Source organism: Xiphophorus hellerii, chromosome 11, assembly GCF_003331165.1.
Source record: "Xiphophorus hellerii strain 12219 chromosome 11, Xiphophorus_hellerii-4.1, whole genome shotgun sequence".
In the NCBI taxonomy this organism is placed as follows: Eukaryota; Metazoa; Chordata; class Actinopteri; order Cyprinodontiformes; family Poeciliidae; genus Xiphophorus; species Xiphophorus hellerii.
In genome coordinates, this window is record NC_045682.1 from 29253603 (window position 1) to 29266148 (window position 12546).

The window sequence follows — 12546 nt, forward strand, 5'->3', positions numbered from 1 at the left end:
TTTGGGATTATTATGTAAAGTATTTCTGAATTGGATAACTGACTGACTTTTATCTTTTCATGAGTTATTTTAGATATGAAGGGCTTTATTTTAATTTTTTTTACATTTTAACCTTTTTCATGTTGCCAGATGGGTTTTGTTTAAGTCATTTCTTGATTCTACCAGTCAGAGTGCAGTGAATGAGTGAAATTTGAACAAAATATGGTCAATTACTCTTAATTACACCAGTTTTGTTCCTTGGTCCTGTAACACTGCTGCCTGCAACACTTTTGGTTTAGAAAAGATAACTTTTTGCTTTCGTAGCCTTCCTGTTTCCTTCCTGTTTCCTTTATGTTGCCTTCCTGTTTCCTTCCTGTTTCCTTTATGTTGCCTTCCTGTTTCCTTCCTGTTGCCTTCCTGTTTCCTTTATGTTGCCTTCCTGTTTCCTTCCTGTTTCCTTTATGTTGCCTTCCTGTTTCCTTTATGTTGCCTTCCTGTTTCCTTCCTGTTGCCTTCCTGTTTCCTTTATGTTGCCTTCCTGTTTCCTTCCTGTTTCCTTTATGTTTCCTTCCTGTTGCCTTCCTGTTTCCTTTATGTTGCCTTCCTGTTTCCTTCCTGTTTCCTTTATGTTGCCTTCCTGTTTCCTTTATGTTGCCTTCCTGTTTCCTTCCTGTTGCCTTCCTGTTTCCTTCCTGTTGCCTTCCTGTTTCCTTTATGTTTCCTTTATGTTGCCTTCCTGTTTCCTTCCTGTTTCCTTTATGTTGCCTTCCTGTTTCCTTCCTGTTGCCTTCCTGTTTCCTTTATGTTGCCTTCCTGTTTCCTTCCTGTTTCCTTTATGTTGCCTTCCTGTTTCCTTCCTGTTTCCTTTATGTTGCCTTCCTGTTTCCTTCCTGTTGCCTTCCTGTTTCCTTTATGTTGCCTTCCTGTTTCCTTCCTGTTTCCTTTATGTTTCCTTCCTGTTGCCTTCCTGTTTCCTTTATGTTGCCTTCCTGTTTCCTTCCTGTTTCCTTTATGTTGCCTTCCTGTTTCCTTCCTGTTTCCTTTATGTTGCCTTCCTGTTTCCTTCCTGTTGCCTTCCTGTTTCCTTTATGTTGCCTTCCTGTTTCCTTTATGTTGCCTTCCTGTTTCCTTCCTGTTGCCTTCCTGTTTCCTTTATGTTGCCTTCCTGTTTCCTTCCTGTTGCCTTCCTGTTTCCTTTATGTTGCCTTCCTGTTTCCTTTATGTTGCCTTCCTGTTTCCTTCCTGTTGCCTTCCTGTTTCCTTTATGTTGCCTTCCTGTTTCCTTTATGTTTCCTTTATGTTGCCTTCCTGTTTCCTTCCTGTTGCCTTCCTGTTTCCTTCCTGTTGCCTTCCTGTTTCCTTTATGTTGCCTTCCTGTTTCCTTCCTGTTTCCTTTATGTTGCCTTCCTGTTTCCTTCCTGTTGCCTTCCTGTTTCCTTTATGTTGCCTTCCTGTTTCCTTTATGTTTCCTTCCTGTTGCCTTCCTGTTTCCTTTATGTTGCCTTCCTGTTTCCTTTATGTTTCCTTCCTGTTGCCTTCCTGTTTCCTTTATGTTGCCTTCCTGTTTCCTTCCTGTTTCCTTTATGTTGCCTTCCTGTTTCCTTTATGTTTCCTTCCTGTTGCCTTCCTGTTTCCTTTATGTTGCCTTCCTGTTTCCTTTATGTTTCCTTCCTGTTTCCTTTATGTTGCCTTCCTGTTTCCTTTATGTTGCCTTCCTGTTTCCTTCCTGTTTCCTTTATGTTGCCTTCCTGTTTCCTTTATGTTGCCTTCCTGTTTCCTTCCTGTTTCCTTTATGTTGCCTTCCTGTTTCCTTTATGTTTCCTTCCTGTTGCCTTCCTGTTTCCTTCCTGTTTCCTTTATGTTGCCTTCCTGTTTCCTTTATGTTTCCTTCCTGTTGCCTTCCTGTTTCCTTTATGTTGCCTTCCTGTTTCCTTTATGTTTCCTTCCTGTTTCCTTTATGTTGCCTTCCTGTTTCCTTTATGTTGCCTTCCTGTTTCCTTCCTGTTTCCTTTATGTTGCCTTCCTGTTTCCTTTATGTTGCCTTCCTGTTTCCTTCCTGTTTCCTTTATGTTGCCTTCCTGTTTCCTTTATGTTTCCTTCCTGTTGCCTTCCTGTTTCCTTCCTGTTTCCTTTATGTTGCCTTCCTGTTTCCTGCGGCCCAACTTAAGTGCGTGAAGCTTCGTCAGTAAAATCCGACCTCTTCGTAACTCTGGCAGACAGTTTCTGCATGTGGGAGGAAAGTAAAACTGATGCCGAGGTGCTGAAGGCTGGAGTGTCTATAAACCAGCGGATAGGATAATTACAGTTTAAAGATGAAATGTGACGACGACGGCCGTCTGCTCAGTTTGTTCTTTAAATTCTTTGTTTGGGCTCAAACCCAAGAGGACGAATCGTCCCGGAGGGGAATTCACTCCCAGCAACAAATCACATCTTCAGTAAGACGCTGGGCTGCTGAGAAATGTTGTCTGCTCTGGTTGCTTGGTTAACTTAAATCAAATATAGCACAATGTGTTTTTTTCCTCTTGGGTTGCCATGTTTGGTCTTTCATTTTCAGAAACAAACAGATGAAAAACCAAAATCGTGTCCTGATTCGTCTTAAAGCAGAAGTCTGAGCAGTGTGGTCTGATGGTAAAACTATCGTCATCAAGCAGAAGCTCAGTGGAAACCAGACCATGAAGCTGGAATATTAGAAGATTATTAATGGGAGGAAAAACTCAGCGGGCGGAAAGTTTCTAAGCTTTTGTTTGTAACGAGATGCAGTTTGAAAACAGGAATAAAATCATCTCACAAAAACAGGAAACATGTTGAGGACCCGACTTCACATGAACGTTGGATTCATTTCACCGCTTCAGAATTTCAAACGTTTATTAAAGGAAGCTTTTTAAAACTAGATTTTTATTTCAAGATTTATCCCCTTTCCCGTCCATCCGTCTGTCATCCATCCGTCTCTAAGTTTTCATTCTTCATATAAAATCTGATAATTGTAGAAAATGTAAAACATTTTGACATGATAATATTTTGAAGTTCCCAGAGAAAATGTTGATAATCTGTGAATTAATTCTTGTGGATCCAAATCCTGAATGTTGGAGTCGCTTTGAGCGAAGCGTAGAACCGCAGCGAGTTATCAGATGTCAGTCAGGCGGTTCTGGTTGGCACGTTTCTATGACTTTATCTGGGTCATCTGGACCAGAACAGTCAGTTGTTTTCTGGTCTGCAGAACTTTGTGTTAAAGTTTCATAAGTTGAACAGGAAGTCCAACTTCAGACGGGCAGAACCGGCGAAGCGGCGCCACTGCAGGCCGACGGATCCGAAATGAGACGGAGAAACGAACTGCAGCGGGAACGGAGCGGAGCTGCTGGGACAGAACCGGGACAGAACCAGGACAGAACTGGCCGGGAGAAACGCCTGCGGAGAGACATGGTGGCGGCAGAATCATGCTGTGGGGAAGAACAAAGAGGTTTGGATTCAGACTGGGACAGAAGTTCTCCTTCCAGCAGGACGGGTCCAGCAGAACCAGGACAGAACCCGGCTCTGGAATCACGCTCGGCACATCCAGAGTACAAACATAATTTCTCAGATTTTTGGCTCCTCTGGTTGTTTGTAAATGAAAAATAAGATAAATTGATTTTTACAGTGTGGAAGCAGAAACAGGATTCTAGAGTCGAAGCGAATTCGTTCCGTCAGACGATTTATTTTTGTCTTGTTTTAAACTTTCTGCTTTTAGCAGAATTCATGTTGAAAACATGTCTGGTGTTTTTCCATAATAATCATATTAAACAAAAGCTGATCCCGTTTGTAAACTAAATGGTGCTAAAACTCATATTTATTATTTTTATTGTTTAAGTTTCTCTTTGGAGCCTCATCACTCCAAACCGTCCACAGCAGAATGTGTCCTATTCAAATCCTCCTGTCCTTTTGTTCTTCTATTTATCCTCTGAGAAAAATTTGAATCTCAAATGTAAAGTTGGATTTTACATTTTAGACAAACGAGTGGATTTCCATGAAGCCGGACAGAAACCCGGCGCTTCGTTTCGTCGGTTTTTCTGCTGAAGCTTTTTAATAATCAGCTCAAGTTTATCTGTAGAACATTTCAGCAACAAGGAAGTTCAAAGTTTAACATCAGGCAGCCAATGAATGTGAAACGGAAGAAATAAAATATTTTGTCAAATTCCTCCATCAGAATCATCAATACACAAATAATATACTGATCAATATTCCAGTTATTGTGAATCAAAGCAGCTCCAACCAGATGGGATTTTAGCCTTAAAGGAACTCAGGTTTTCGGCTGTTTTTCAGTTTTCTGAAAGTTTGTTCCAGATTTGTGGATCATAGAAGCTGAAAGCTGCTTCCACATGTCTGGTTCTGGTTCTGGTTCTGGTTCTGGGAAGTCTCCTCTCTGACCCTCAGTGGGAAAACGTGGAATATTTATGAAAGAGTTTTCCTTTAATTGAACTCTATTCTATCTGTCTAGTCAAAGTCCAGTTGGTGAGGTGTGAATGCTAACCGACCTCTGACCTCTGGTCCGCGCAGGGCATTCTGGGTAAATACAACCAAGGCTAACGTGCTAGCCTAGCGCTAGCAGCAGAAATGGCTCCTGGTCTTCAGCCAAAGACTAAAGAGAAATCCTCCAACACTAAAATCTGACGCCTCCATCTTGTTTCCATCTGGTGAAGAAGGAAGTTGCTCTCAGTGTCTTCAGAGGTTTTTGTGTGGTTTCCTTCAGTGGTTCTTGGTGCAGCGCCCCCTCAGGCCAGGAGGGGAACAGGTTGGTTTGGGTCAGAACCACAGCAGCTGGAGGTGGAGCAGATGATGGAGTTCTGGTTCCAGTAGAACCGGGTCGACCGGACTGAAGGAGGAAAATTCATGGCTCTCCATCCAGTCTGGCTGAGCTCGAGCTGTTGTGCAAAAAAAATGGACAAAAAATGTTTTAGTTAGAAAATGTTTCCAGAAGCTGGCTTCATATTGGATCCCCCTCTCCATGTTGTGAATCCAGAGTGAAAGCAAGCCGCCTCGTTAAAGCCCGGTTCTGAATGAAAGTCCTTAGATCGACACGTAAACTCTGAAAGAGAAAGAGTCTGCAGGCAGCGCTGCTGTTATGACCGCTGCTCTTTGTGCTGCAGCTCCGTGACGGACAGAGACGTCAAGCTGTCAGGCAGGACAAAGCAGCGCGTCCGGACTTCATCTCTGGGAGACGGAGACGCACAAAGAGCTGCTGGGAGGACTGGGAGGACTGGGAGGAGGTGATCTGAAGGCCAGATGGTGAAGATGTTGCTGTTGCTACTCATCGTTTCTTGGCTATGTTGAGGTCTGGTGATCGTTCTACCTTAGTGTGGTGAGGCTCTCCTCCGTCTGATTGGCTGTTCTGCATGAAGGAACCTGAGAATCCTGAAGACGTCTGCCTGAAAACGAGAGGCGCTGAAGGTCTGACAGGAAGGTTTGGAGATCGTTGACCCACCTAACTATCCTCCTCACTAAAGCTGCTCCTCCAGTCCAGTCCAAACACGGAGCCTGATCTTCATCAACATTAAATCTCCACCTTTCAAAAATACGATCATTCACACAGGATGCGTTTCAGAGAAGTTTTCATCCACATGAACTAATCCGCTCCGGGGCGTTGCTTTAAACCTGCCAAACCCATAGGGGGCAGCGCAGTGCTAAGAACTATCAGATTGCTTCAAAACAACCACGACTTCCTGTTAGCTATTAAACATTAGGTTGATTTGAGTGGACAGATGTACAGATATACTGCTTTTAAAACGCATATTTGAATAAAGTTCATAAAAGACGATGTTGGCTGGGAATCGTGTCAAAGCAGAACGGAGATCAGTGATTCTGGAGAAGAGGGACAAAACGCATCCAACCGTCCAACGCCCTAAACACGCATCCAACCGTCTAACTCCCCAAACACGCATCCAACCGTCTAACGCCCCAAACACGCATCCAACCGCCAACGCCCCAAACACACATCCAACCGTCCAACGCCCCAAACACGCATCCAACCGTCTAACTCCCCAAACACGCATCCAACCGTCTAACTGCCCAAACACGCATCCAACCGTCTAACGCCCCAAACACGCATCCAACCGCCAACGCCCCAAACACGCATCCAACCGCCAACGCCCCAAACACGCATCCAACCGTCTAACGCCCCAAACACGCATCCAACCGTCTAACGCCCCAAACACGCATCCAACCGTCAAACGCCCCAAACACGCATCCAACCGTCTAACGCCCCAAACACGCATCCTACCGTCTAACGCCCCAAACACGCATCCAACCGTCTAACGCCCCAAACACGCATCCAACCGTCTAACGCCCCAAACACGCATCCAACCGTCTAACGCCCCAAACACGCATCCTACCGTCTAACGCCCCAAACACGCATCCAACCGTCTAACGCCCCAAACACGCATCCTACCGTCTAACGCCCCAAACACGCATCCAACCGTCTAACGCCCCAAACACGCATCCAACCGTCTAACGCCCCAAACACGCATCCTACCGTCTAACGCCCCAAACACGCATCCAACCGCCAACGCCCCAAACACGCATCCAACCGTCTAACGCCCCAAACACGCATCCAACCGCCAACGCCCCAAACACGCATCCAACCGTCTAACGCCCCAAACACGCATCCAACCGCCAACGCCCCAAACACGCATCCAACCGTCTAACGCCCCAAACACGCATCCTACCGTCTAACGCCCCAAACACGCATCCAACCGCCAACGCCCCAAACACGCATCCAACCGTCTAACGCCCCAAACACGCATCCAACCGCCAACGCCCCAAACACGCATCCAACCGTCTAACGCCCCAAACACGCATCCAACCGCCAACGCCCCAAACACGCATCCAACCGTCTAACGCGCCAAACACGCATCCAACCGTCTAACGCCCCAAACACGCATCCAACCGCCAACGCCCCAAACACGCATCCAATCATCCATTTTTGCTCTATTTTTCTTCCTTCCAGTAAAATTGAGGCTACAAACGTTTTGTAGTTTTTGGATTTTTGGTTTTTGATGTTTTGGGTAAATTATATATTTTTAGTTCTTGTTTCGTTTGCAAAATGTTTTACAGTAACTTCGTGAATGTGGTGGATCTGAGGTTTGAAGCGTCGTCCTCCGGCCGTTTAGGAACGTGTGGAGCAGAAATGTTGAGATAAAAATAATCGTCTGGGACATGAAGCTGTGAAAGGCAGAGAGACGAAGCCGAGAGGGAAACATGGAGGACAGAATAGAGAGGATGGAGGGAGGGAAACCGTTACGCTTTGCTGCCTCTCCATCAGAGGCTCGACCCGGCGGCTCCATACCTCTGCTTTGCATGTGAAAGGCGGCGCATTGTTGGAGCTTAGCTGCACATTTAACCTGTCTGGAGCAAAGAAAGGATCTCTGTCCTCCTCTCACGTCTAACAAACCAATTAGCTGGAAAAAACAGAATCCTTTTGCTTCTGGATCGCTTCATGATTAACTGTCAGGAAAATAGATTCTGCAAAATCACAGAATCTGAGCAAATATTTTAGTTTATTGTCTAATGCAAATATCCTAGAACATCTTTTAAAAACTAACTTACTAGTTCAGCAAGACCCAAAAGTTTAAGTCAATAATTTCTTAATATTCATGAAATATTTCTGCTTCATCATAATGTTAGAAAATGTTTTAAGTGAAAAGGATTCAAAGGTTATTAACTTTAAGGCAATAAAATGTTTATTTTCTTATTTTAAAATTTATTTGTTTATTTGCATCTCTTTATGCATTTCTAACATATAAAAGATTTCAATCAAAAATCTGCAAAATTAACAAAATTTTGTTAATTAACAAAATTAATTAATTAATGTTTATTTAATAAACATTAATAAATGTTTATTAAATAAACATTTAATAAAAAATGTTTATTAAAATCATTTTTTATTTTAATAATCAATAAATTGGTCAATAACTAATACAGTCGCTGTTTGCAGCCTGTTTGTGGAAAAGAAACTGACTGAATTTCATTCTGTCTTATTTTGGTTAAACTTATTAAATAAAACCCTGAGTATGATTAAATTAAACTAAAATAAAAGATCAAATATAAACAGCTGCTCCTCAAGCCCCAAAAAGGGGCGGGGCTACCGGTCACTGGTTACCATGGCAACCACCAACTGCAATTAAAACCAGGAGAAAAAAACTTTTTGACCAAACAAAATAAATTTGAAGAACAAATAATCCATCGAAGCAAGACGTGATCAGGAGTTGTTCCATTCTGAATTGATTGTTTCGAACCGGTTTCAGTCTGGATTCAAAGGAGCTGATCAACTGGATCCATTGATTATTGATTGAATTCTGGCCTGTTTAATGACAGATTTTGGTGCATGAAGTCGTTGCGTTTTTCCCTCGTTAAGGCGGCAGGTGCAGCTCTCAGCGACCTGTAGGCATGTTTCTGCAGAGGTCGCCGGTTCAAATCCCGCCTCAAACCGAACGGCTGCAGTGAGAACATGGAGACCTCTGCGCCCCTCTAAACCCCAGGAATGTCTCATTAAGCCCAGGTCCCGGGCTGCCCGGGGCCCCGGGCCACCCCGGCCCCCCGGGCCCCTGGCAGCGTCTCTCTCTCTTTGAGGTCTGTCCGTCGTTCCTTTCTCCCAATCAGGCTTTCAAAGGCCTCAGTACTTCCTCTTCTTTTCACTCACGTTTTCCTCAAGTGTGTGTGTATATGGGTGTGTGTGTGTGGGTGTGTGTGTGTATATATATATATATATGTGTGTGTGGCATCCTAAAACAGAGAGAAAAGAGAGAGGTGTGATTGAAATGAGGTTTTTTGTCCTGAATGAGTTTCGTCTCGTTTCAGAGATTTTTTTCTTTTGAACTCTTTGCTGAAGAGTGCAGCGGGATTAACGAGGATTATGCAGATGAGGACGTAATGAGAGGATATTTAGAGACCTGCAGACGGGTCAGAGGGTTTGGCAGCGTCACTTTCCCTGCTGATTGTCTTCACGTGTTGATCTGAGCCATGAATGTTTCAGTACAATAAAACTGATTCAATAAAAACTTCAGTTGCAACTAAAATATTAAACAATAAAAATCTGAAAATCATGTTGATTCTTTGAGTCACATTACTACACTGAAAAACACCAAACATCACTAAATCTGACCAAATATGTCCGTCTAGTTTCTACTCCACGTTAATCCACTTGAAATAAAACATAAATAATTACAGGAACATTTTCAGCAGCATATTTCCAATAATAACTAAATATTGACTATAAAATATAAGGTATTTTATAAATTACCAACAGTAATTTAAAGGAAACCTATGATGTAAAATTCACATTTGTCACATTTTTATACTTTCATTTGAGTTTCTAAAATCAAAACGAACACTTTAAAAAACACGCAGTTGTTTTTTGGTGTCTGGAAAACGGGCTGTTTGAAAAACCTCCAGAATCAGCAGATGCTTTATCGTTACCTAGCAACCCCAGCTGATCTCCAGCGGTTGGTCAGCTGGTTTTTATGCTCTGTACAATGGCTGCTGGAAGTCAAGAGCTCTGTTGTTGACTTGCTGCATTCTGGTTGGTTGTGCAGGAGGCTCCACTGATGCTTTTCAAAGATGTACTGTTGTATTATTGTGCATCCGTTTGCAGCCATTTTGTTGCGAGCGTAAATGTCGAGTTGGGGGCGTGGCCAGCAGCAGCTTGTTTGGATTTAAAGTGACAGAGACCCTAACACAGCTCAGACTAAAACCTGATTATCTGAGAATAATTTAGTGTAAAAAACTTAACGGACAGGTTTTGTTTAGGCCGTTGATCGATCCTAACCTGTTACAGGAAGCAGAATAAATCACCTTTATAAACACCTTGGGTTGTGCTAACTTTTACCTCAGGATGTGAAAAGTTGCCACAGTTTGTTTATTCAGTAAATTCAATCCCATTTTTACAGTTTGAATCCAGTAAAATCATTTTTTATATAACTAAACATGATGAGTCCTCTGACAGGAAAAGCTGCGTTCAGATTTCCACTGCCGGCCAGAACAGCTGACAGCTGGGCTCACCGCGGGTCAAAGGTCACGGATTGGCAGCGTGGGGGAGAAACATGGAATCTAGAACAGGAAGGAGCTCGAGGCGCCTCCGGATCTCCGGAGAAACTCGGAGGATCGGATCATAAATCTGTTCACATCGTCTCTGTTTACAGTGTTTTATATTCCGTAATGAAATAAATCTGTTTTTCAATATTATCATAAAATATCATTTGGGCTGCACAGTGGCGCAGTTGGTAGCACTGTTGCCTTGCAGCAAGAAGGTCCTGGGTTCGATTCCCGGCCGGGGTCTTTCTGCATGGAGTTTGCATGTTCTCCCTGTGCATGCGTGGGTTCTCTCCGGGTACTCCAGCTTCCTCCCACAGTCCAAAAACATGACTGTTAGGTTAATTGGTGTCTTTAAATTCTCCCTAGGTGTGAGTGTGTGTGTGAATGGTTGTTTGTCCTGTATGTCTTTGTGTTGCCCTGTGACAGACTGGCAACCTGTCCAGGTGACCCCGCCTCTCGCCCGGAACGTAGCTGGCACCAGCAACCCTCCCGACCCCATTAGGGACAAAGGGTGAACAGAAAATGATGGATGGATGGATACCTGCTTCTTCCTGATTGGCCGCTTCGCTCCTAAAGCATCCAGGAAAAAGACTCAATGATCGGACCGGACCCGACCCGCTGGACCGGACCGGACCCGACATGCTGGACTGGACCGGACCCGACATGCTGGACCGGACTGGACCCGACCCGCTGGACTGGACCGGTCAGTTTGGGGCGTGCCGTGGTGGCGTAGGGGACAGCGCGACCCACATGAGTCCTCGGTGCGGCCGTCGCGGGTTCGAGTCCCGGACCCGGTGATATTTGCTGCATGTCTTCCCCCGTTTCCTGTCAGCCTACTTTCATATGAGCGACACTAGAGCCACAAAAGACCCTGGAGGGGAGGAGAAAAAAAAAGTTTCATCAGTTTTTCATTGAAAGAAACTGATTTGGAAAATAAATATTTTATTTTCTTTGTTCCTTATATGAATTATTGTCATTTTGGTCCTTAAAATACCAACATTTCCACTTAATTTTGGTATTTTAAATATTAAATGCTTTATAATTAGTTACTCAGTATTTGAGTACTTTTCACTAAATACTCTTTATTCTTACTGAGTCTCTTTTTGGCTCCTCTTCCTGTAATTCAGAATATTTCGTCTCTGTGGTGCTGCCGCCCCCTGCTGGATAGTCAGCTGTGGTGCAGAACCGGTTCTGGTTTGGAGGGTTGATGGATCTTTGTGTTGTTTTCTCTCAGACACTTTTCTTGTTTTTCTTGTTTTTGAGAAACTCCTGGTGAATAATCTGAATAATCTGATACGGTTCCATGTTTCCATCATAAAAGCCAGAGAAGCGAAAAACCTCCACGTTCTGGACGAGGTTCAGATTTTTCCTGCTTCGTGTTGTTGGACTGGAGCTGATTAAGTTTCTACGGTTTGGCATCGAGACGAATTCAGAGATTCAGAAAAATGTTACAGAAGACTAATGAAATAATTATTAATATGATGAGGCCGGTCAGTTCCAGGGTTTAATAGTTTTCATAGTTCAGGGTTATTTTGTTGTGACTTTTTGTCCAGTTAGTTTTAATTTTTTTCAGTGTGTTTTCTAGTTTTTATTATTAGTTAATTAATGTTTAGTTTTAGTTCAGTTTTTATTAGTTATGATGAAAAAAGGACGAGAATCCAGGAGCTAATCTGTGGTAGCAACTGGTAAACAGTAATTCAGACAACTAGACAGTTTAGACAGTTTAGACAAGGACCTGACAGAGAACAAGAAACACAGGTGGATATAAATACACAGGTGTAATCAAGGGAACTAGACACAGCTGGGATCAATCAAGGATAAACAGGACAACATGAAACTCAACGGACTGAATCCTAAATAAACAGACAGAAAAACTCCAATCCTTTCAGTAAAATCCCTGCTGATCCAGCGTTTCGCTCTGCTTCCCTGCAGATGTTGGATTGAATCAACCAATGAATGATCCAGTCCAACGCCTGAACCGCTGAGCCATGAGAACCCACAGCCACCTGCACAGCTTTGAAAAGCATCAGTGGAGCCTTCTGCACATCCAACCAGAATTCAACAAGTCACCAACTAAACTCTTGTCTTTTCCAGCAGCCATTGTTCAGATCAGCTGGAGTTGCTAGGTAACGACTTGGTGCTGGTGAAATGTCACTAAATAATCTGGAAGTTTTTTGAAATGTTTCAAATCATAATCATAAAGTTATTACCACAAACCATTTGGATGTTTTAAAGTGCTTTGGCTGATTTTAGACCCAAATGTTGGCAGAGATGACAAAATGATTCAGTCTGAATTTACTGTAGGTACAAATAAAACATTAGACTAAGGCCCTGTTTACAGGACAACAGTTTCTGGTGAAAATGGACGTTTTGTTGGGTTTGTTCTCTACATTTACATGAAACCACCGAATGTTTCCTCTGAAACGGCACAGATTGAAATCGGGTTCCAGAGTCCAGTGGTTCTGAACGTACCGGTACCGTTGTCTTGTAAACAGAATAAATGGATCT

At 43.4% G+C, this 12546-nt stretch overlaps 1 long non-coding RNA gene across 1 annotated transcript; it reads right to left on the bottom strand.

Annotated features, from left to right (window-relative positions):
- Positions 1–2857: 2857 nt before the first annotated feature.
- Positions 2858–10890, bottom strand: LOC116727816 (uncharacterized). Its single transcript, XR_004340866.1, has 2 exons — positions 10580–10890; positions 2858–3416 (listed from the first exon to the last, which is right to left on the bottom strand). It is a non-coding gene; the product is annotated as an uncharacterized LOC116727816 (long non-coding RNA).
- Between the last annotated feature and the right edge of the window lie 1656 nt (positions 10891–12546).